We start from the raw sequence: 24,484 nt of genomic DNA, 5'->3' as shown, positions 1-24,484 counted from the left end.
TGTCCTGGTCGTGATGTATCCCAATTAACTGGAATCTACTATATTTAAAAATTCATTGTTGTCACTTAGCAATGTTTGGAGTCATATCACATTACATAAATCATCTTTGTGGAATTATTTTGGAAACAGTCATGTCCTCTCTTCTTTGCATGTAATTCAGCACAATTATTTTAAACATAGTTGCTTTCATTAAGCTACCTGTTTTATTGTTTACAGTTCACCAATTGTCTCATTAATGTGTGCTTTGTCAAAGATACATGTTAATGATGCTATCACCAAAGCAACAATATAAATTTAGCCTGACTAGGCACTTTACATGCCATAGTTAAGCACTCAAGTGTTTTGTATAAACTGCCTGTATATGCTGTTAAATGCCAGTAATATAGGATTTATATTTGATAGAAAAGAATAGAGTGATTGATGAGTTGAATGAAATGGATTAACTTTATATGGAACAAAAGGAAATCTGTAGGAGCTCCAACTCCAAGCGCCACACATAAAGTGCTGGGGGTACTCAGCAGGCCAGGCAGCATCTGTGGAAAAGAGAGTACGGTTGACGTTTCATGTTCTGTGTGAAGGGTCTAGGCCCAAAATGTCGGTTGTCCTCTCTTCCATAGATGCTGCCTGGCTTGCTGAGTTCCTCCAGCATTTTGTGGCTTTTGCTTAACTTTATAAGAACATGACACAGCACTATAGTAGATGGTCTTATAGCCTCACAGGTCCAGGAGATCAGCTTCAGCCGTGACTCTGGGTGCTCTCTGTATTGGTCTATATGTTCTCCCCATGAGTGCATGGGTTCTTGCCTGCTGCCTTGGTTCTATTTCAGATACCAATACTGGTAGGTTAGTTGGCCACTAAGTTACCTCTTAGTAAAGTAAGCGACAGAATAATCAAAGGAAGCTACTGAGCATGTGGGAGAAATAAAATGTAGGGCCGTAGGAGAATAAATTGATGGGGGATGAGATTGATGAAATTGCTCTACTAAGAGTAAGTATAGACTCAGTGGGACAGCTGGTCTCCTGTCCCTCGGTAAATAAATTGTGTAACTGAGTTCTGATCAGAGGTTAAGAGCACAAAATATTTTATTTGTCTTTTCACAGTTGCTGTTTGAACAGCTGATTTTTTTTCTTACCCTGGTTTCATTTTTTTAATCGCCTTTATGTGGAAGCTACTGTTACTAAATGCATGAAGGTCATTGAGCTGAATATAAAGTATTTACTCAATGCCAGGGGCTATTCACTCCAGCAGGTTTACAGGAAAATAGAAACAAAATCAGAAAGATTAAAATTCTATTTTGAGTTTCAAGTGCCAGTAAAGTTAATGTATTTTAAAACTTTTGTAACTTACCACTGCTATACTGATAGCATCTTATGAGATCAAGCTCTCTACCGTGAGTCCCTTTCCAAGTTGCACAGCATCCTCGGTTGAAAACATATCCCTGTCATAAAGGCATTCCCAGACATTTGCTTAAGCTGGGTCTCCAGGATTTAGGTGCTGATTCTTCCCAGAATCCTATAAATCTTATTATTCGCATAAATCCTAGAATGTCCTACTCTCTGGGTGTGCTTTCACAACAAGGACAACACAATAGTCTCCAGGGAAATTAAGTCTGATTAGAACTGCTAAGACAAACACATCCCAAGAAGGAAATATAACACAGTCAGGTAATAAATCGGGTTATAAAGTTGACATTGTTACTCGGTCTGTAGTTAATAATATATAATGTGGGCCTTCCTTCCTGAGAGCGGAAAGAATAGGGCACAAGTACGAGGTGAGGGCACAGATAACTCTACACTTACGAGTTTGGGGGTTGGGATTATGTGGGATTGGCAGGGCTGGGGGATTGGGGCGGGTGTTAGGCAACAATGGGAACAAAGGAGAAGATAAATTTTCTAAGTACAGTATGTGGTTTATGCAAAATTTGGAAAAAGGGTCCACCATCAGTCTCAGATTAGCATTCTTAAGAAGGTTAATGCCTGGTTATCTACCGAGTGCTCATTTAGCTCCCTTTGAATATAGGGTGAATTAATTATTTTTTTCTTTTACTTTTATTTTTGACCAAATTCATATTTGGTCTGAATCCTTCTGGACACAATATTAATCTTCCTAAGTGTTTCTTTATCTAAATGAGCATCACTTACGTCTGTAAAATGAGATGCATGTTAGTGCTTCTTTTATTTTTATGCAGTTGAAAATTGAATTTGTTTCATAGAGTTATACAGCATGGAAATACCCTTTGGCCTAAATGGTCCAGGGAATCATGCTAACAACCATTTCCAGGCCATTTAATATCACCAGGGAGATTCAACCAGGGATTTCCTGTTATCAGTCACAATTGTGACTTCAGTGCGATTTCCTCAACAGGGGTGAATGTTCAGGGTGAGGGTGATGTGGGAGCATTGCAAGAATGTTGCACCATGTTCTTCTATTGATGGAACTTCTAGGAAATGTGGGTTTCAGACCATATTTTTACATTATATGGTGTACGGAGTAAGTTACAGGGCAAGATCCATAGGCGTCCACTTGCCAACCCCAACATCAAAATTTCATTGCAATACACAATTGCTTCCATCATGTACCACCAACACGGACATGACATAAAAAGACATAAAAATTGCATTAATGTAAGATTAGTGCAATTGAATGATTAATGGTTGACGTTGACTCAGTGAGCCAAAGGGCCTGTTTCTCTGCTGTACGTTTCTATGAAAAATTTGTGAGGTAGAGAAGACAGGAGAGTTAAGATAGGCTCAATCAATATTATCACTGGTTATTTAAATAACATTTATGTAAGTGATTGCTATGAACAGATTGGGAAAAAAATAGTTAATTAAGCAGAAATCTGTGGAGGTAAAGCAGGAATATGTAATACTAAATTCAACTCTTGATATGCAAAGGCACATTATAATATAAACTCTGTGGCCACTTTATTAGGTATACCTATACAGCTGCTTGATAATGCACATATCTAATCAGCCAATCACATGGCAGAAACTCAGTGCATTAAAGCATGCAGGCATGATCAAGAGGTTCAGTTGTTGCTCAGATCAAATCTCAGGATTGTGGAAGAAATGTGATCTAAGTGACTTTGACTGTGGAATGATGGCTTGTTGGTGCCAGATGGGATGGATGGAGTGTCTCAGAAACAGCTGATCTGCTGGGATTTTCATGCACTTCGGTCTCTAGAGTTTACAGAGAATTGTGTGATAAATCATCCAGTGAGTGGCAGTTGTATGGGTGAATATACCTTGTTAATGAGAGGGGTCAGAGGAGAATGGCCAGACTTGTTCAAGCTGACAGAAACTCAAGTAAAAGTATGTTACAGCAGTGGTGTGCAGAAGGGCATCTCTGAATGCATAACTCATCAGGCCTTGATGTGGATGGGCTACAGCAGCAGAAGAGCATGAACATACACTCAGTGTCCACTGTATAGATACAGGAAGTGCTTAATAAAGTGGCCACTGTGTGTATGTACTATTGACTGCATGTACCATTAGTTCAAGGACTTCTGATGAATTACTTTTCGGCTAACTTTGTCCTCAAGCTGACACTTCTGATTTCTTGACTCTTCGGAGTTTAAGGTCTGATACATGGATTAATCTTTCTTGCTCCATGAATATCAATGGCTTCATGAGAAGGAATTAATCCTTGCCAGAGTCCATGTTCTCCTTCAATAATGCAATGAAATAGGCTATCAGCATTCTGCAAGACTAGTGACTTGGCAGCTCTGCAGGAGCTGCTGGAACTGATGCCAGGCACACAGGAACAGGTGCAGCTGTTTCTCTGTATCTGATGTCAGTCCAAACATTAACAACATCGGTAAACCTTCATGCTGCACATTTTTGTCTCAGTAGGAAACAATTTTTTTTCAGAAGCATCACTGACTAGAAACTGAAAATCAAAAAATATTGGGAATCTGAAATAAAGACAGGAAGATCTGAAAATAGTACAATTCCTCTCACCTCTTCACTGCTTACCTGCATATCGCCTCTCTCTGATGGCCCTTCTCCTTCCCTTTCTCCCATTGTCCACTCTCCTCTGCTATCACATTCCTTCTTCTTCAGCTCATTTCCTTACCCACCTCTGACCTCGCAGCTTCTCACTTCATTCCACTCCACCACACACCTACCTTCCCCCTCACCTGACTTCACCTATCACATTCTAGCTTGTACTCTTTTTCCTCCTCCCACCATTTTATTCCAGCTTCTTCCCTCTTCCTTTCCAGTCCTGATGAAGGACCTCTGCCTGAAATGTCAACTCTTTATTCCTCTCTATGGATGCTGCATGACCTGAGTTCCTCCAGCATTTTGTGTGTGTCACTCTGGATTTCCAGCATCTACAGAATCTCTTGTGTTTATATTTGAAGCTCCATCTTCCCCTGTGCACAGATGCTGCCTAACCATCTGAGCACTCTGTTTTTATTACTCGTGAGAACCTCATCCTTTCTAAATTCAATATGCTAATATAATCATCATCTTGCTGAAATGGACGTCCCTCATTAAGGAATGCTCTTTAGTTCCCCACTAAAATCACTATGGATCCCTCAAGAGATGAACAACTACCATTGCTTATTTGATAATCTGCTGTCCATATTCATTATTTCTATTTGAAAACTCTCTGTAATTGGTGAGAAATGTGTGCTGAAAGCAAGAGGGGTCTACTATGACTGAAGCTTTGGGAATGCAATTCTCAATATAAACCACATATATTTCTTCAGCAATATATTTCTTGTCTTAATTGGATTGTACTGTGGATGCCTTACAGAAAGAATATAGCACTTCCATTCCTGTGGAGAAAATACATTGAAAACAATAAGTTCCACAGGCCTCACTAACTATTCAGTTAGATCTGTCAGTCAGTGATCAAGCCTGAACATACTCAGCAATGTACCATGAAACTTGAGAGCAATTTGATGCAAAGGGCAGTGCAAGCCAATTTCCTTCCTAGGTAGGTTATTGCATACCAATCACATCTCCTTATGATTGTAAACTCTATTATAGAATGATGCTGGAAATCCTGGTATCACTGGATCATCGTTTAAATTTAAGGCATAAGTTTTACTGTTTGCTAAACATCATGATTTCAGTGACCAGCCAACTTTAACCATGCTGTAACTGGCTAAGGTGCATTCTTGCTAGTTCGGTTTGATTGCTGAATACGCTTGGAAAAATGTGCACAGTTTTGGTTGCCTAGCTATAAGAAAGTTATCATTAAGCTGGAAAAGGTGCTGAAAAGATTCATGAAGATATTATCTATATTGTCATTATCTATAAATTATGAATTTGCTGATGATACAACCATTGACGGCAGGATTTTAGTTGGTGACGAAAGGTGGTATAGGAGCGAGGTATATCAGTTAGTTGAGTGGTGTAACAGCAACAACCAAGCACTCAATGTCAGTAAGACCAATGAACTGATTATGGACTTCAGGACAGGTAAGACAAGGAAACACAAACCAATCCTAATAGAGGAATCAGAAGTGGAGAGTGTGAGCAATTTCAAATTTCTGGGTGTCAGTTTCTCTGAGGACCTAACCTGGATGTAACATATTGATGCAGCTATAAAGAAGGCAAGATGGTTGCTATATTTCATTAGGAGTTTGAGGAAATTTGGTTTGTCAACCAAAACATTTGAAAACTTCTACAAGTGTACCATGGAGATCATTCTGACTGGCTGCATCATTTCTGATGGGGTGGGGGTGACTACTGCACAAGATCAAAATAAATTGCAGAAACTTGTAAAATTAGTCAGCTCTATCATGGGTGCCAGCCTTTATAGTATCCAAGACATCTTCAGGGAGCACTGCCTTAGGAAGGCAGCATCCATCATTAAGGATCCCCACCACCCAGGACATGTCCTCTTCACACTGTTACCATCAGGAAGGAAGTACAGAAGCCTGAAGGCACACACTCAGCGATTGAGGAACAGCTTCTTCCCCTCTGCCATTCGATTCCTAAATGGACATTGTACCCATAAATGCTACTTGACTAGTTTTTTTAAATTTCTGTTTTTCTTTTGCACTATTTATTTTAACTTATCTATTTGATAGGCATAAGTATACTTAATGTAGCTCAGTTTTTCTCTATATTGATCATGTATTTCATTGCACTGCTGCTGCAAGTTAACAAATTTCATGAAATGTGCTGGTGATATTAAACCTGATTCTGAGATTGATTATCAAGACTGAAAGGAGAGGCTAGATCTCCTCTTCTCCTGAAGTGTAGGAGGCTGAGGAGTGACCTTACAGAGGTATATAAACTTACGGGAGTTATAGATAAGGTGAATAGTCACAGTCTTTATTCCAGTGTTGGGGAGTCTGAAACTTGAGCAAAAGAGATCTAAGATGAGAGGAGAAAGATTTGAAAGGGACATTGGGGTAACATTTTCATATAGGACATTTAATCCTAGCCTAATCATGGGTTAACTTACAATGACCAGTTAAACTATAAACCAGTATGTCTTTGAACTGTGAGAGGAGACTGGAGCACCCAGAGGAAACCCATGTCGTCACAGGGAGAACGTACAAACACCTTACAGGCAGTGACAGGAATTGAACCCATGCCACCTGTACTATAAAGTGTTGTGCTAACCACTACGCTACTGTGCCGCCCTAGAAGATATCATTTCTAGCATGGATACAGTGGACATCTAATAAATTGAGGCCAAAGTATAATGCTTTGGTTGTACTGAAAACAGAAGTCTCTCAGCATCTGGAGATTCACAATTCTTCCATCATGTTTGTGAAAGTTGGCTCTTATAGGGACTTCATTGATGTGCCTGCACTTCGGCCATTTCCTCTCCAACAGATTCCAAGCCCTGCTGAGGCAGAACACAGGATTACTGACAGGCGCTCTGTGCAGTACAACTCAATTATCATTTGCTTAACTAGCAGCAGGACGTGCAAACTATAGATCTGGAGATAAGAGTTCAAGTCCCTACAAAGAAGGTGAATTTAACTACTGAATCTGGAATTTATATATAAAAAATCAGCTCTCTGTAATGGTGAACATGAAACTGGCAGAATGGGACTCCCAGTGTTGACTTCTTGAGAGTTAAGAGTTCTTGAGTTGAGAGTTAAGGGGCAAAAGTTTAGGGGTAACACGAGGGGGAACTTCTTTACTCAGATAGTGGTAGCTGTGTGGAACAAGCTTCCAGTAGAAGTGGTAGAGGCAGGTTCGATATTGCCATTTAAATAAAATTGGATAGGTAAATGGACAGGAAAGGAATGGAGGGTTACGGGCTGAGTGCAGGTTGATGGGACTAGGTGAGAGTAAGCGTTCGGCACAGACTAGAAGGGCCGAGACAGACTGTTTCCGTGCTGTAATTGTTTTATATGGTTCTTCCTGCTCTTGCTCCATAGTCATTAGAGCACAGTATAGGCCCTTTGGCCCATGATGTTGTGATGACATTTTAATCTACTCAACGATCAAGCTAACACTTCCCTCCCATCATTTTTCTTTCATCCATGTGACTATCTAAGAGTCTTTTAAATATCCATAATGTGTTTGCCTCTACCACCACACCCGACAGTGTGTTCCATTCACTTACCATTCTTTGTGTAAAAAAAACTTGCCTCTGATATTCCTACCCCCTCCCACCCATACCTTAAACCTCCCGCCAATCACCTTAAAGTTCTGCCCTCTCCTATTATCCATCGCTGCCCTAGGAGAAAGGCGCAGACTGTCCACACTATCAATACATCTTGATTAAGCTGCAGGATAAATAACCACAAGTCTGCCCCAGACAATTGAAGAGCCAGGTATCGAGAGCATAGCTTTCTAGCTCTGGTGTGCTGCAGAGGCTCAGAGGATGGCCCAGCTGGCAGTCATAAAATGAATGAATTGTGATTGCTACCATGCATCGGTGATTAACTCATTGGACCATTGGATGCCTGTGTGGGGGAAATTAGCCATACATCACAACATGGAGCGTACTGCTGTATTAAGGATAATGGGGAAACTCTCTGTTTCAGGATAGGAAAATTAATATCTACCCTGTCACACAGCACATCAATGAATTATTTCCTCTCCCAGTTATGAAACATCTGTAGATTCTCATGCAATGCATTTCAAGGAAAGTGAGTATTGTCCACGTAGCAATAGACAATAGACAATGACAGTCTAGCCAGCACCACCATTCACTGTGATCATGGCTGATCATACACAATCAGTACCTCGTTCCTGCCCTCTCCCCATATCCCTTGACCCTGCTATCTATAAGAGCTCTATCTAACTCTCTCTTGAATGCATCCAGAGTCTTGGCCTCCACTGCCTTCTGGGGCACAGCATTCCACATATCCACCACTCTCTGGGTGAAATTTTTTTTTCCGCATCTCTGTTCTAAATGGCCTACCCCTTATTCTTAAACTGTGGCCTCTAGTTCTGGACTCACCCATCAGCGGGAACATGCTTCCTGCCTCCAGCGTGTCCAATCCCTTAATAATCTTATATGTTTCAATCAGATCCCCTCTCATCCTTCTAAATTCCAGTGTATACAAGCCCAGTCGCTCCAATCTTTCAACATATGGCAGTCCCGCCATTCCGGAAATTAACCTTGTGAACCTACGCTGCACTCCCTCAATAGCAAGAATGTCCTTCCTCAAATTTGGAGACCAAAACTGCACACAATACTCCAGGTGGGGTCTCACCAGGGCCCTGTACAGCTGCAGAAGGACCTCTTTACTCCTATATTCAATTCTTCTTGTTATAAAGGCCAGCATGCCATTAGCTTTCTTCACTGCCTGCTGTACCTGCATGCTTGCTTTCATTGACTGATGTACAAGAACACCTAGAGCTAACGAGTACACCTAGAGCTTAAGGTTACAAGTAATCTTATGAGCTTTACAAATCCACACCCTGATGGTGTGAGCAGGGATAGAGATGCATTTCCTTTGTGGTTGTTGGAACGCAAAGGAAGCAATCATTTGAGAGAGGAAGATTTATTCAATCAAGCTCTGCTCCTTGCTGAAGCTGCTGTGGAACCAATCTTTGGAATTCCTTTCAATATAGGTCCACCTGTTAACGGCCATTGTATCCCTGCTCCTGGATCTCTTCTCAAAGTTTTCACTACTCTGTGGACTCTCTCGTTATTGTCCTCACAGAAAGGCATGGCCACCAATGTCAAAAACATAAAAGATTCTGCAGATGCTGGAAATCCAGACACCATTGCCAACCTGCCTGTGGTAACAAGGTTTACCTGAAAGGACACCGTTTTTATTTCAGCCACACTCAGTGCAGGCCAGAAACAGTGGCAAAGTCCACAGAGCCAGGCCCATGTTTCTTTCAGTGGATACAATTACAATTCAATTATCAACAATCCTGCAAATAAGGGACAATCTCTTCAAATAGCACAGATGGGGTCATGTTCTGCCTGAAGCTAACTCTGGAGCTTCTGTGCAGTAAACACCTGGCATTAGCTTTTTGATTGAAGTCCGATTTGGCACTGTTAACCACCACAAACCATTGGTTCTGCGAGTTCCCTACATGAATGGGACTTAGATTCCTTTCCCAGTATGGTGGACCATGTCACCCATGTTACAAGCACACCAGTGTGTGCAACAGAAACTTAATTCAGGCTCCCTGTAATTTTTGATTCAAAGCACTATGTTGCCACACAATTCCCTTTTCAGATTATTCTAATGGAGCCTGAGCATATTGTATATCTTGTGCAAATGCTCAGCAAAATATTTATTGACCTTTTGACATTGCAAAGGAAAATTTAAATGATGCAGATGTTAAGTAATGTTAATGTAATTCTGGAGCTTAACAGTGTTGAAGCTTGATGGAGTACGCCAGCCAAAACTAAACCATTAAGCAAATTCAGCCAACAATCACTCTCCAAGCATGGACAATAGAAAGAAGAGCAAAATCATTCTTGTGATAAAATATTCATTAAATCTGATAGGCTCCTTGTCAGCTCAATAATTGTAATGTTCAAATTTATGTGGGAGAATGGCAGAGGACATAATTAGTTGTCTGGGGGAATCTAATTCTAAACAAAATCTGTATATGCAGGCCCTGACTTAAATAAACCAAAGTAGTAAATTTACAATTCTAAAGCGTATTCTAAATTATTTTAAATAGAACAGATCTAACAAGTCTGTAATACCGCTGGCAACAAAGCTGTGCGATTTATAAATTTTCATCGGGTGTTTGATGTGAGGGGATTTCACAAATGTTTTGTTGGTGGCCACTAGAGGGAGCTGAGCAGCCAATAATGAGCTTAAACTCCTGTTTGCCGCTGCACCACATCCAAGGCTTGGTTTCCAGGGCAATGGAAGTTAAATTCAGAGCTTTTGTTGCAGTTGGTGAGCCACAGTGATTTGCTTGCCATGGACTGCAAAGCTGATTAACTTCGCAACCAACGTATATTTGCTACATTAGGTTTGTAATCACAGGCTTCATTTGTCAAATGTTATTTCATAGGAATGCATAATAATTTGGCTTTGTATGCATGGTTAAAGTCCCAAAGATGGATAGTGTCCTACAGTGGATTCCAGTTAATTGAGCTATCAGTTAATTATGCCTGCCACTTATTTGGGACAAACTGTAAAGAACAAAAAGTAATCAAGAAAATTATTCGGGTGGCATGGTAGTGTAGTGGTTAGCACAACACTTTACAGTAAGGGTGACCTGGGTTTAGTTCCCACCACTGCCTGTAAGGAGTTTGTACATACTCCCTGTGACTGTGTGGGTTTCCTCCCACAGTCCAAAGACTGACCAGTTGGTAGGTTAATTGGTCATTGTAAATTGATCTGTCATTCAGCTAGGGTTAAATGAGGGGATTACTGGGCAGCATGGCTTGAAGGGTCAGAACGGCCTACTTCATGCTGTATTTCAATAATATATTTTTTTAAATAGTGGGGATTCCCTTCATTTATTTGGGACACTATACCACTTAATTGGGGCAGGGGACTATTGCTGAACAGCTTCTAACTAGCGTCACTCTCATGCACTTGTATGGCTGCTGGAGCTTGCTTAGAGTGAACAGTTTTAAAAGTGAACAGTGTCAGTTGCGTGGTCTTGTGTTCAAAAAACAGTGATTTTTTTTTCACTGATGGTTGGCAAAAAATAAGCAAGAAGACAACTCAGAACTGCTTTGTTCACTGCAGTTTCAAGCATTTAGGCTTGAAGATGCCAGAAATGGCCAGAAGTGAAAATGAAACTATTTCACCACTTCAACAAGTTAAGAATTACAAATAATTTAAAGGTATTGACAATCATCTTCAATTTACAATGAAAATGAAGATTTGGAGATGCAATCATGTTGCAGTGGTATGTTCATTTCACACTAACATATAGAAGCAAATGTTGTATGATATCAAAGCAAAATGAGAGAAGACTCAAAGCTGCAGAAACATGGTTTTTGAGAAGAATGATGAAAATAGCAGGGAAGGACAGAGTAACAAATGAGGAAGTGTTGTGAAAAGTCGGATTAAGAACAGAGTTGATATCATCAATCAGGAATTAGTAGCTGGAATTTCTGGGACACGGACTAAGGAAAGAGAAGCTCAAACATCTTGCAGTGACAGGAAAAACTGATGGAATAAATAGTCACAGTTCACAGCGCACAACGTTCATGAGTTACATCAAGGGATGGGACAGGCAAAAGCTTTGACAAGCTTATTAGAACTTCTCAAACTAAAGGCAGATGGAATACCATGAGTGCTCACATCATGCGAGATGGCACATAACGATGATGATGATAAATCATGGAAAGTTGTATGAAGGCAGTCCATAATCTTAACTTGGTGTCTGCACTGATTTTGTTCATTTATAACCAATCAAAAGGACACAGCAGTGCACACTGGATGAATTCCTCCAATGATAACCATCAGGAACTAATACACAGTTCTAAAGTACTGTACTGGTATTGATAGTGTTCTAATTTGTTCTGTATTTCATTTAAATACATAATTTGTTACTCAGTGAAATGGTAATCTGTCTTTTTTATACATTTCTATTTCCATGAAACTTCAACTAATTGAAACAGCCACTTAATTGGACCAAAATTTACTGGTCCTGCTGTGTCTCAATTGACCAGAATCCACTGTATTTCTGTGACAAAGCAATTTTGAATCTAGTGTGTTCATGCATTTTGGTGTTAAGAGAAATTGTGGTGTTTGCTGTGACAGAGGATGGAACAGAATGTGGTCTACACGTGTATCACAGCCTACTCACTTACTTCGGAAGTTGTCTCCTCATGTCACAATGTCTATCTATTTAAATTTCACACCAAAAACTTGTGCTTGAAAATCCAGCTTAGAAATTCAGTGCAATGCTGTGGAAATGCTGCACTATTTTTGATGTGTTGATCCATTTAATTTATCAGGGGATTATAAAATAATCTCATTGTATATTTTGAAGAAGTTCTTTCTAGTTGCACTGGTCAACTTTTGCCCCACAATCACTATCACTAAAATAATAGCTGCCTATAAATTGGGTTTCACCCCATTCTTTGGAGATAAATGTACAAATAGCACATACCATATGGTTAATCCCTAGGATGTTTATGAAACTAAGAAACGGTCTGTTAAAAGCAGCCTTGTGCACAGCACTGGGAGCTAAAAAGGGAACTGTGTGGGTCTACTCAGAAGCTATGTGTCGTCACATCATTACTACATCGGCCAGTGGAAAGCAGATTAAAGCTAAGAGAGGCTGTTGCAGAACAGCAGCTGAAAAGGCTGACACAGACAGATGGGTGGTCAATAAGGAGGGAGGGCAAGGAAGATGCCAATTGTAAGTGCGTTAGGTTACTTATCAAATGATTGTCAGGCCTGGATGACCCCAGCAACAGCAAATCATTGTACTTCCACTGACCATTGACTACATACAGAGTGTAGGGCAGCAAAGTGACAGTGTGGAGCAGCTACCTGCCATCTTGTTTCCAATATGTGCACAATGTGCTCCCATTGATTTTGTGACTGAGCAGTGGAGGTCATGGATTGTACACAGATCATTCAATCTTTACTGCCATCAGAGCGAATATAAGTGGGCAGATGTCAGAGGCACTGGAGTGATTTGCACATGAAAATCCTTCACGAATAGATCTATTTTCCAGCCTTGTTTGCCTGGCCATTATTACAATGTTGCTTGCAGTATTAGCTACATGCAGAATAGCCACAGTGTTTTTTCACTCACTGTAAAATAGGTAGGATGTCTTGAGTTTGTGAAAAATGCTCTATTAATATGGAGTGCCAGAACTAATGAGATATCCTGCTTCTTCAAAGAAAGGGGCTTTCCTTCCTCCATCATCAATGCTGTCCTCACCCGAATCTCTTCCATTTCACTCATGTCTGCCCTCACCCCATCCACCTGCCACCCACCAGGGACAGGGTTCCACTTGTCCTCACCTACCACACCAGCCTCCGTGTCCAGCTCATAATTCTCCGTAACTTCGGCTGAGCACATCTTGGTAGGGGGAGAACATACAAACCCCTTACAGCAGGAGAATGGATCCGGGTCGCAGGTGTTGTAATAGCATTATGCTAGCTACTATGCTACTCTTTCTTCCAACTGTGCTCCCTTGCGCCCCTGGTTCTGCCATTTTGTGTACAGTGCATAGAAAGCCTCAGCTTTCCTCTGAATCTTACTGTTCACACACCATAGATTATAAGAAATGTCTTAGCTTTATCTTTGGAGCAGAATTGGAGAGAAGTGGCATTTGTGTTCAAGGTTTAAAATAAAATTAATTATCAAAGTATGTATATTTTGCCTTATACTACCTTGAGATTAATTTCCTTGCAGGAATTCGCAGGAAAAATAAATATACAATAGAATTTTATGAAAAACTGCACATAACCAGAAAAAGACTGACAAACAACCAACATGCAAAAGAAGACATTGGAGAGTGTGTTATTGACTGTGATGCACCTGAAGGTGGGAGATTGGCTGAGTCATTCCTCTGGGGCAGACTCTATCACTTAATCCCCAAGCCAGATGGGACTGCAGTCCCATGGGCGCTGTTGTTGGTTCTCTCTGTCAGCCTGCTCGAGAAAAGTAAATTTGTCACCAGATCCTGGTTTTCTTCCAACTCTGCTGCTCAAGTGAAATCCTGCTGAGCTTCTATCATATCAGCAAAAGGTGTTTTTATCTGGTATCCTCTAGCAGCACCTGCACTTATTCTTAGGACCTCTAAGCATTGGCCCAGGCTAGCAATCTCCCAGGCTTAGCTAAGAAAAGTATTTTGGTATGACATGTTGCGTCCATTTCAGAATGAACAGGAGCCTGCACTTCTTCACGTTCCCCTGCAGGTTATGTATAGCAATAAGCTTTCAAGATGTCAGGCACCTGGCTGATGAGAGAAACAAAATCTTCAGTTAAAAGTAAATAAAACAGAAATTGTACTTTATTGTGATGATAATTGCTGTCTAGAAAGGACATCAGCCTTAGTTTGCATATGGATGTCCTCCAGATATTTCAGTGCAACATCTGTTTCCATCTCTGTGCCAAAAATTCTGTGATATCCTGCAATACAGAGTAAGAGAGAAACAACACACTCCATCATTGAAACATCACCATCTATTTCCCGGTGATAGCACAGAACTGTCTCGAGCTAATGTTAAGTTGTTGGTGCCAATAACATTAATCTTCAGCACATGGTTTGATATACTGGCACAATTTTCCAACTCTCTGCTGACTCCACGTTGGAAGCTTAGAGCCAAAGACCAGAAAAGTTGCAGGTTTGGTTGTGGTGATGATGGGGCTCAATAATAATGTCAGCCAGTCAAAAGAACTGAATGTAGTCAAGAGTATTTTGATATATAGTAGATTCTGGTTAATTGGGGCAGCTGCATTTTTGGGACACCTCTTAAAGAACAAAAATTAATTGAGAAAATAACTGGGATTCCCTTTATTTATTTGGGATGCTCTGGGACAGGGAGACTGTTACCGAACAGCTTATAACCAGCATCAGTTAGTTAACCTTGTGCGGCCATTAGTCACTACACCACGCTTAGAGCAAACTGCTTTTGAATAGTGTTAGGTGTGTGTGTTTGTAGTCAAGAAGCAGTAATTTTTGTCCCTGATAGTTAGCAATAAATAAGCAGTAAGACAATTTTGAACTGTTTCACTCACTGTGGTTTCAAGCATTCAGGATTGGAGATGCCAGAAACGGCCAGGAATGAAAATGAAACAGTTTCACTACTTCACCAGCTTGGGTACTATGAAGGCATAACCCATCATCTTGAAAGTTAGAATGAAGATGAAGATTTGGAAGACATGAAGGCAGTCCATTACCTGTGCTAGGTGTCTGCTGATTTTGCTCATTTACCATCAATCAAAAGAACACCCCAGCATGCTGGTTGTCTGAAGTATCTCATGATGACAGAAAACCTGTGTGGGAGAGATTTTAAAGTGGAAAAGGCTTTGCTCTTGGACAGTTCCACTCTCTTGACCTCAGAAGTCTGGATCTAGTGGTATGAGTAGTCATCACAAACTGAGGTATTCCTTGCAGATGCAGTGGATAACCATGAATTCTGTGACTTATTATGCCCTTTGCTCTCCTTGAAATGCTGCAGAACTATCTACTTGGCCATTGGGTCTCACTGTTGATGTCATCTGCCCAGTTCATTGAAGCTGATTTCACACGCTAGGATGTGTGTCCTTATTTCACAGGGCATGAGCACCACCAGCTACCTTTGCCTGACTTAGCTTGCCTGCCAAAGCAACGTACTGGGATGTGGTCACTGTCGCATGCAAACAGCTTTTTGGAGCCACAGGTGAGAGCTGAGAGTCCGGTGGGGTCCAAAGTTGAGTGAACTGCCCCAGAGTGGACACAACAAGCCCCTTCTCCAGTGGTGTTAGCCATGAGTGACTGTGGTTCAATTCCCGCTGCTGTCTGAAAGAAGGCTGTACATTCTCCCCATGACCACGTGGATTTACTCTGGGTGATCCGTTTTCCTCTCGTTTTCCAAAGGGTTAGGGTTAGTAAGCTGTGGGCATGTTATGTTGGTGCAGGAACATGTGGTGATATTTGCAAGCTGCCCCCAGTACATTTTTGGGTACGGTGGTCATTAATGCAAGCAAAGAATTTCATTGTTTCAATGTACATGTGAGAAATAGAGCTAACCTCCAATTCTGTTAGAGGAAATCAGCAGGCTGAGCAGTATCTGTGGAGGAAAGCACAGGTGCCCCATAGATATCGTTCGACCTGCTGAGTTCCTCCAGTAGGCTGCTTGTTGATCTAGTTTCTAGAGTCTATAATCTCTGTGTCTCCTCACTAGTCAAAGGCCTGGTCTCAGTCTGCCTCAATACTGCTTCACGCCTTGCCAATGAGATAATGCAATTCCTCCACGGTGTTCCCACAGGAATCTGGAGATTCATAATGTAGAGGTGAAATTTGAGATCTTGCTTTTGGGTATTGGTAGATCACATTTGTGAGCAGTTCTGGACTCTGTAACTAAGTAAATATGTGCTGGCATTGTAGGGGGTCTAGAGGAGGTTTACAAGAATGATCCTGGAGATTATAAGAGTTAAAATACTGTATGAGGTGTGTTTTATATATTTTGGCTTGCACTCACTGGAATTTAGAAGGATGAGGGGAGAGGGGGATCTTATTGAAACCTATCGAAAATTGAAAGGTCTGGATAAAGTGGATGTGGAGAAGATGCTTCCAGTTGTGGGGGAGTCTAGGACCAGAGGGTATAGCCTCAGAATACAACAATCTCCCTCTAGAAAATTAATGAAGATGAATTTCTTTAGCCAGAGGATGGTATATCTTTGGAATTTATTGCCACAGAAGGCTCTGGAGGTCAAGTCATTGGGTATATTTACTGGTATTGGCATTGGCTTATTATTGTCAGATGTACCAGGATGCAGTGAAAAGTTTGTTTTGTGTGCTCTTTATGCAGATCAAATCATTACACAGCTAGAATAAGTTAAACCAATAGCAATGCAGAATAAAGTGTAAAAACTACTGAAGAAGTGCAGGGTCATAATGAGGTTGATTGTGCGCCAAGAGACCATCTTATTCTACAAGAGGTCCAGTCAAGAAGAGTTGGTTAGAAGCTGTTCTTGAGCCTGGCGGTACATACTTTTGTATCTTCTGCGTGATGGGAGAGGGAAGAAGAGGAGAATGCCCAGGGTCTTTGATTATTCTGGCTGCTTTGCTAAGGCAGTGAGAAGTTTAGACAGAGTCCGTAGAGGGAAGGTTGGTTCCTGTGAAATGCTGAGGTCTGTACACAACTCTGCATTTTTCTGTGATCGTGTGTACAGCAGTGGCTAAGAGCAGACGATGATGTTCTTGATTTGTAAGTGTGTTGAAAGTTACAGGGAGAACGCAGGAAAATGGGGTTGAGAGGGAATAATAAATTAGTCATGATCGAATGGCAGAGCAGACTCAATGAGCTGAAAAGTCTAATTCTACCCCAATGTCTTGTAGTCCCATGGATCAAATTACAGCATGAACAGGCTGTGTGCAATAGTAACATACATTATTTGAAATACCCTTTTCTCCCAGGAGCGTGCTAGCATGGCCTTAGTGCATTCGAGCTGTGAGATAGTTTGAGAAACCACAAGCCTGTTCTTTTCAATTGCAGCCACGTTGCTTTTGCTTAACACTTCAAACAAAATAGCTAGCAGGTTAAGAGACCGTTAAAGTTGCATTCATTTCACAATTCAAGTGAACTAAAGAAATAATTATATTGGAGATCTTCAATTTGACAGACTTTTTAGAAGTAAAGATAGGTAATCTACACTTAGTTAACCTGCATGCTTAGATATTCTATTTCCAGTTTGCACCATCTACTGTGAATAGTAAATGCCGTCCTCCAGTTTTCTTTTCTCTTGTCCTAGAGCTGCTGACCAGGATGAGGTATACTATCCCATGCCCAAGCAGTAAATGAGGTCCAACTTGAAAAGCCATTCTTGCGATGTGAGAAAATGTAACAGTTTATGCAGGGCACCAGTTGAGGCCAAGGCGTGAGATCTGTTGTTGATAACCACCTAATTTGTGCCTCTATTTGACTCAGCAAAGTGTGTGGGGAGACAACCAGTTCCATCAGAAGCACCAGCCACAGATTCATACAGCACTGAAATTCATACAGCTCTGGTCACCCATTTATGCTAATTTCATTCTATTCTTCTGGACTTTCCTTCAACTCCCTACATGTGCTACTACTCACCTACACACCTGGGGAAAATTTACTGTGGGCAAAAAGCTGACCAACTTGTGAAGCTTTGGAATGTGGGAAGAAAATGGAGCACAGGGGGGAAGCGCATAGCCCCCAGGAGAATGTGAAAAAGTCACGCAGATAGCACAGGAAGATAGAATTGAATCTGGGTTGCTCGAGTCGTGAGGCAGTAGCCCTGCTAACTCAGCCGCTGTAATGGAATCATGGATCTTTGTGGCACAGAAGGGACAGTTTAACTCATGGTGTCCGGGATGGCATAAAATGGACCAGGTAAATCCTACTTCTTAGTACTTGACCCACAGTTCTGTTAATTTTGCCTCTTCAGCTGTTCATGCAGGTGCGCTGAGGATTTCTACTTCCACTATTGTGATGTTTGTAGGTCCACCTTGGATCCTATTCACTAAGGGAAGCAACAAGCTTGGTAGGGTGAGGATATGGCTCTACCTGAGGAGTGGTGAGGCTCATTTTCTCTCCACTAGCTTACAGCTCACCCTTGGACAACGTATAGCACATGCTTAGTCCCCCAATCAGGGTCACATGGTAGATGGTTGTATGAGCAGCTGGTGCATATTGCAAGTCCAGGTTGTGTGACCACTGACATCAGGCAGATAGTCTCTGAAGGGTATTGATAATGGCTGGGGTCACCTGTCTTGTAAAGACACTCCTCAGAAGAAGGCAATGGCAAACCACTTTAGAGAAATCTGTCATTAGCAATCATGGTCATGGAAAGGCCATGATCGCCCTTGTCATATGACACAGTACATAACAAACAAAACAATCAAAAAGGACAGAGCCACGAAGTAACACCTTTATTGGAGGCAAACAGGAATCAGCAGTGGCTGGTACAGTAAAAGTTTGCAAACAAATTTTAAAGACACACTTGTATGTGTTATACTATTTCTCCTTTAAAACCTGCAACAGACCTATGCTAGTTATACTATTAACGATTTATTGAGGTATATGTATACACAGAGGTATAAAATTAACCAAACATAAATCTATTCTCTAATTTACTCGACTACCAATCCAAATGTTACCACTTTGCAGTTTCTGCTCCAACAGTGATAAACCCAGTGGATCACATCTCCAACAGGCTTTATGTATCTCTGTACTGTTGTTAACATGATGAAGCATAACCATAAAAGCATTATAGAATGCATTTCACACAAAAATGGTGGAGGAACACAGCAGGCCAGGCAGTACCTATGGAATGGAATAAACAGTCGGTGTTTTGGGCTGAGACCCTTTATCAGGATTGGAAGGGGAGGGGGTGGTGCGAAGTAAGAAGCTGGGAGGTGAAAGGCGGAAAAGGCAAAAGGCTGGAGAAGAAGAAATCTGATAGGAGGGAAGAGTGAACTATGGAAGAAAGGGAAGGAGGATGCGATGGCTCATGGGGTAGTAGATAAGGATAAGAGGAACTTTTTCTCTATTAAGGGAGTGGGAAAATGGGCTGAGGGTGGATATCTGGGAAATGAAGAAGATGTGTGTGAAGGCAGCATCAGTAGCAGAGGAAGAGAACAACACCTCACCTGTGAATCTGTTGGTTCATCCACTGTATCCAGAGCTCCTGCTGAGACCTTACATAGATGTGCTTTTGTCCTCTTTCCTTTCTAGTCTTGATGAAGGTCTTAGCCCAAAACGTTATTTGTTTATTCATTTCTATCTATGTTACTTGACCTCCTGAGTTCCTGCTGCATTTTGTGTGCATTGTTCTGGATTTCCAGCGTTTGTTTATAAAATACATTTCTATACTCTAACTGTAACATTAGATTTAACTAAGTCCAATTAACTCTAAGAACAGCTGTAAATATGCATTATTTCCAGTAAATCCTCCACAAACTGAATATTGTTTTATGAAACTAAATCATAAAACTTGCAGATAAATTAAATGCCTTAACAGGTCAGGCAGCATCAGTAGAAAGAGAAACAAGCATCTTTGACCTGAAAAGTCAAATCTGTTTGTGTTTCCAACTGCTTTATAATTCTCTATTTGGAATCTTTCTTAAGACTTCCCAACTTTGTGCTTTTGAACCCATTCCATCTTGCACTTAGACCTTTCTCTTTCCTGCCTTCCATTTTGAAGCTGAAAACTCATTACTTCTAACTGGCCCCTTCTCTGGTTGTTTCCGATATTCACATTTCAACCAGAACTGTGTTTAGCCTCTATTATCATACCTTGATTAAACTGTGAAGAATGGATATCAGTAGCTTTGGATAATACCACTCAAGGATCATCAGAACATTTAAGTTGTCTCCTCATGAAAGGTCTTGGCCCAAGCTGTTGACTTTTTACTGCTCTCCTTTGATGCTGCCTGATCTACTGAGTTCCTCTAGCATTTTGCATGTGTTGCTGAAGATTCCCAGCATCTACAGAATCTCTTGAGTTTATAAATTGCCTCTATATTGGAATATAATCCTATCTCAGTACACCCAACTAATTCAGGGCTGGACTGAGACCAGCTAATAAGTCTGTAAACAGAAGTCTGACAGATACAGCAGGTTCAGGAATAGTTATTACCCTTCAACCATCAGGCTCCTGAACTAGCATGGATAACTTCACTCATCTCAACTCGGACAACCTATGGACTCACTTTCAAGTATTCTACTACTCATGTTCTCTATATGTATTCCAGTATTTATTTGCTGTACATTAATTGTTTGCCAGTCTTTGTGTGCAGTTTTCATTGATTCTATTGTATTTCTTTGTCCTCCTGTGAACGCCTGCAAGAAAATGAATCTCAGAGTTGTATATGGTAACATATACGTACAGTACATTGATAATAAATTTACTTTAAACTTTGAAAATCATTCAACTCTTATTTTAAACCTATGCTGTTGAGTTTTTAGTCCCCTTCTCTGTGAGAAGGACTACGTGTGTTCAACCTGTCTACGGCCTTCACTATTTTATCACAAAATTGTTTGTTGCAGCAGCAAACCTCCAGTTGAACTGACCTACTGATTGGTGGTGGCATCCGTCGGTCTCGAGAGACCATGGATTTGCGCCTGGAGTTTCCAGGGCGCAGGCCTGGGGAGGGTTGTATGGGAGACCGGCAGTTGCCCAAGCTGCAGGCCTTCCCCTCTCCATGCCACCAATGATATCCAAGTGAAAGGCACTAGGACCCAAGCAGTTTGGCACCGGTGACGTCGCAGAGCAATGTGTTGTTAAGTGCCTTGCTCAAGGACACAAACACGCTGCCTCAGCTGAGGCTCGAACCAGTGACCTTCAGGTTACTAGTCTGATGCCTTGCCCACTAGGCCACGCGCCAACACGACCTACTGATTACTTTGACCCTTATTTCTCATTCCACTGTCCTTGCATTGGTCAACTTGATATATGCAATTTCAAATTGAAGGAATGGTCAATTTTGTACTCCCATAAAATAACACCTCTTCCTGGTGACAAGCACAAAATGCTGGAGGAACTCAACATGTCAGGCAGCATGTATGGAGAGAAATGAACAGTTGACATCTCAGGATAAGACCCTTTGTCAGGCCTGGAAAGGAAGGGGGAAGAAACCACAATAAGAATGTGGATTGGGGAGGCAGGTGGTAGGTGAGATGAAATGAGAGGAAAGGTGGATTCAGGATGAAATAAGAAGCTAGGAGGTGACAGATGAAATTAAGTGAGGGGTAAAATAGGTGGGTAGGGGAGGGGGGGATGAATTGACAAACTTAAGGGTTTTTGGACATGCAGGAGTTGAGAATCTCTAATCTCCATCAATGCCATAGTTTGCACTCGTAGACTTGTACAAGTGTTTTCTGCATTACACATGAGAGGAGAATGGTCCTGTACAAATGGTCCTGCATCAAACATAAGAGGAGGATGCTTTGTAATTTTCATTTTGCTTCTGATTTTATGAAGTTGGATTGTAAGGTTCCCCCAGCAGCATGCATCAATTCTCACTGCCAATGTTCCTCTGGATTGACCAGTTAACCATGTGAGCAACCTTTCCCTCTGCCTGTACTGTATGTAGGCAGCCCATATCTTGGAGACTGAATGTAGCAACTGTTAGTTTCTCTACAGAATGATGACCAGTCTTATTCATGTGATAGGAAAAGGTTTTGTTTAAATAGATGTATCCACGTCGGTGATGCACAATCCTTTACAGTATATTACATTCATTTTAAAATAACATAAAAACAAAAAAAAAGACAGACAGATGAGATTGCAGATTTGGAATCTGGAGCAATAAATATCTGCTGGAGGGACTCAATAGGTTGAGCAGCATCTGAGGGAGAAAAGTTATTATCGAGGTTTCATGTTGAATCCCTGCATCAGGAGGACGCTAATCTGAAAATTCGTCACTTCCTTTTGTTCTACAAATGTTGCTCAGCCTACTACATTCCTACAGTAGATTGTTGGATAGTAAAAAGAAAAAGGAAGGCTGGAGGCACTCAGCAGGTCAGGTAGTTCTTGTGAAGAGAGAAATACTCTACGTTAGAAATCTCTTTAAGGCCTCCATTGGTCAGGATCAGTCATGGATGTTGCATCCCGGCTATTTAGGTACGCAAGCCAGGGCAGTACAATATGGAGAGCAAGCTTTTGCCCATGTTGCAAGCTCCCCCCTCCACACATCTGATGAATCCAAAGGAACGGCAGAGTCCGATACGGTTTGGCTCTAGCAGCGTCAGATGGAGGTGCCAGTCAGCATTAACCTCAACGTAGGACTGTCTTAGAGAGTCCAACTCCAGAGTTTTCCTCAGGGTTTATTCCCAGAGCCTGCAACGTGAGTGGGTATAGCCACAAGGCAGTGGAGATTTGAGGTCAGAGTTTTTCTTCTGGATGAGCTGCCAACTATGGCTGATAAGCACCATCTGCCCGAAGCACTGGTTTTAAGGCACAAGTAACCCATCTTTGCTCCTTTTCCTATCAGTAGTAATGGATCTGCTAGGCTTAATAGCTAAGTCATACATGAAGGTCAGAAGCTGGACTTGGTTGTCATAGGTTATTTGAGAAACACATCATTGGGAGCATTTAAAAAATAGTGGTAGCTTATCCCCTTTACTACCCCCGGCTATAGCAACCTTAGGGAGCCATGTCAGAAACGGGAAACAAATGAAACTAGTTAGTTTTCAATAGGAGTAGGCATCGGGGAGGGTAATTTAGATCAGCGGAATATCTCTGATGGATTAATAGGTACAGTTACAGTCTTTGTCGGTGTAATATATTTTGGCAAGGCTGTAGGATATTCCTTGCAGAGCAGACCAGATCATACAAATAGAATCAGGAAAACTGAGCCAAGATAAGTTATTCAGATATATTCCCTTTGTTCTAAGCACCTTCTTCCAATCTAATCTCCTACTGAAAACTAATGTGTTTTTCTCTTATTTAGTTCAGACAAAGGGTCCCAGTCCCAAAAGTATTTCTCTCTCCATGGATGTTGGCTGACCAGGTGAGTTCTTCCAGTATTTTCTGTTCTTTAAAATTTCCAGCAAAAGCAGTTTTTTTTTCAATCCTTTGTTATTGAAGTATATTTCAATGACATATACAGGCTGTTGCTTAGAAAACTCCTGCAACAAGATGCATAAGTAAAATCAGTTGCTGTGTGTGTTGAGCTGCAGAATTTGAAAAGCATTTTCACAAATCCAAGCTGTTCACTTTGCAATTTTTGTCAGGTTAGCAGTGTGTGGGAAGGGTGTATGGAGCATTCCTTGTGCTTCATTAAATATAAATGAAGGTGCTTCAAATGTGTGGCATGTGCTTATTTTTTTGGAGGAGAGCAGGCCATTACTCCGACCAGATAATGCTTCTTCATTTATCTCAGCTGGCTAGGTGAAGAAAGGCCCGAAATGAGGGGGTGTCACAAGTTTAAACAAAGGTTGCTACCATACACTAATAATACTGGTGAGGTATTATAAGGAATTTTCAACTGATAGTTCTATCTTGGAGTGATAGGTCATATCTTCCTTTCATTTCACCCAGAACCCTTATCTTCTATAGGACCTGTTCTTCAAAGACTGTAGGCAATAGCAAGCAATTTTAAAAAATAACTGGTTTGGCTGGGCATAAGTAGTTTCATACATGATATTCACCAAAGTGCCGTTAAATCAATGTCTATAACGTTCTGTATTCTTTCTCATTTACTGAAGTGCTGTGCAAGTACCAAATACTGACAAATAATTTGAATCGGTGACTAAATTGCCCCATTATTTATTAATGATATTTTACAATGTAATGAATTTCACTATGACAGAACAGAAAGCTCAAGATCAAGGGTATACTTCAGCTTTTTGGTGTGCCCGATTTTGTCTTCATTACCGTCTTAACAGGTTCATATCAGAAATGAATTTCCACATTTGTCATTGTGATCACCCATGTAGGGTTACTCAATTATTGTTTTCCTGTTATTGATC

The 24,484-nt window shown here is 41.1% G+C and overlaps 1 long non-coding RNA gene across 1 annotated transcript in view; it reads left to right on the top strand.

Annotated features, from left to right (window-relative positions):
- The window catches only part of LOC132406982 (uncharacterized), a 143,607-nt gene that overhangs the window by 106,183 nt on the left and 12,940 nt on the right, over positions 1-24,484 (top strand). Inside the window, exon 2 of the long non-coding RNA XR_009516325.1 lies at positions 23,464-23,523. This is a non-coding gene — a long non-coding RNA (uncharacterized LOC132406982). The remainder of the gene's footprint in view (positions 1-23,463; positions 23,524-24,484) is intronic.

The sequence above is a fragment of the Hypanus sabinus genome, chromosome 17 (genome assembly GCF_030144855.1).
Source record: "Hypanus sabinus isolate sHypSab1 chromosome 17, sHypSab1.hap1, whole genome shotgun sequence".
Classification (NCBI taxonomy): domain Eukaryota; kingdom Metazoa; phylum Chordata; class Chondrichthyes; order Myliobatiformes; family Dasyatidae; genus Hypanus; species Hypanus sabinus.
Note: the sequence above shows the minus strand (reverse complement) of the source record. Positions and strands in the feature narration are given on the sequence as shown.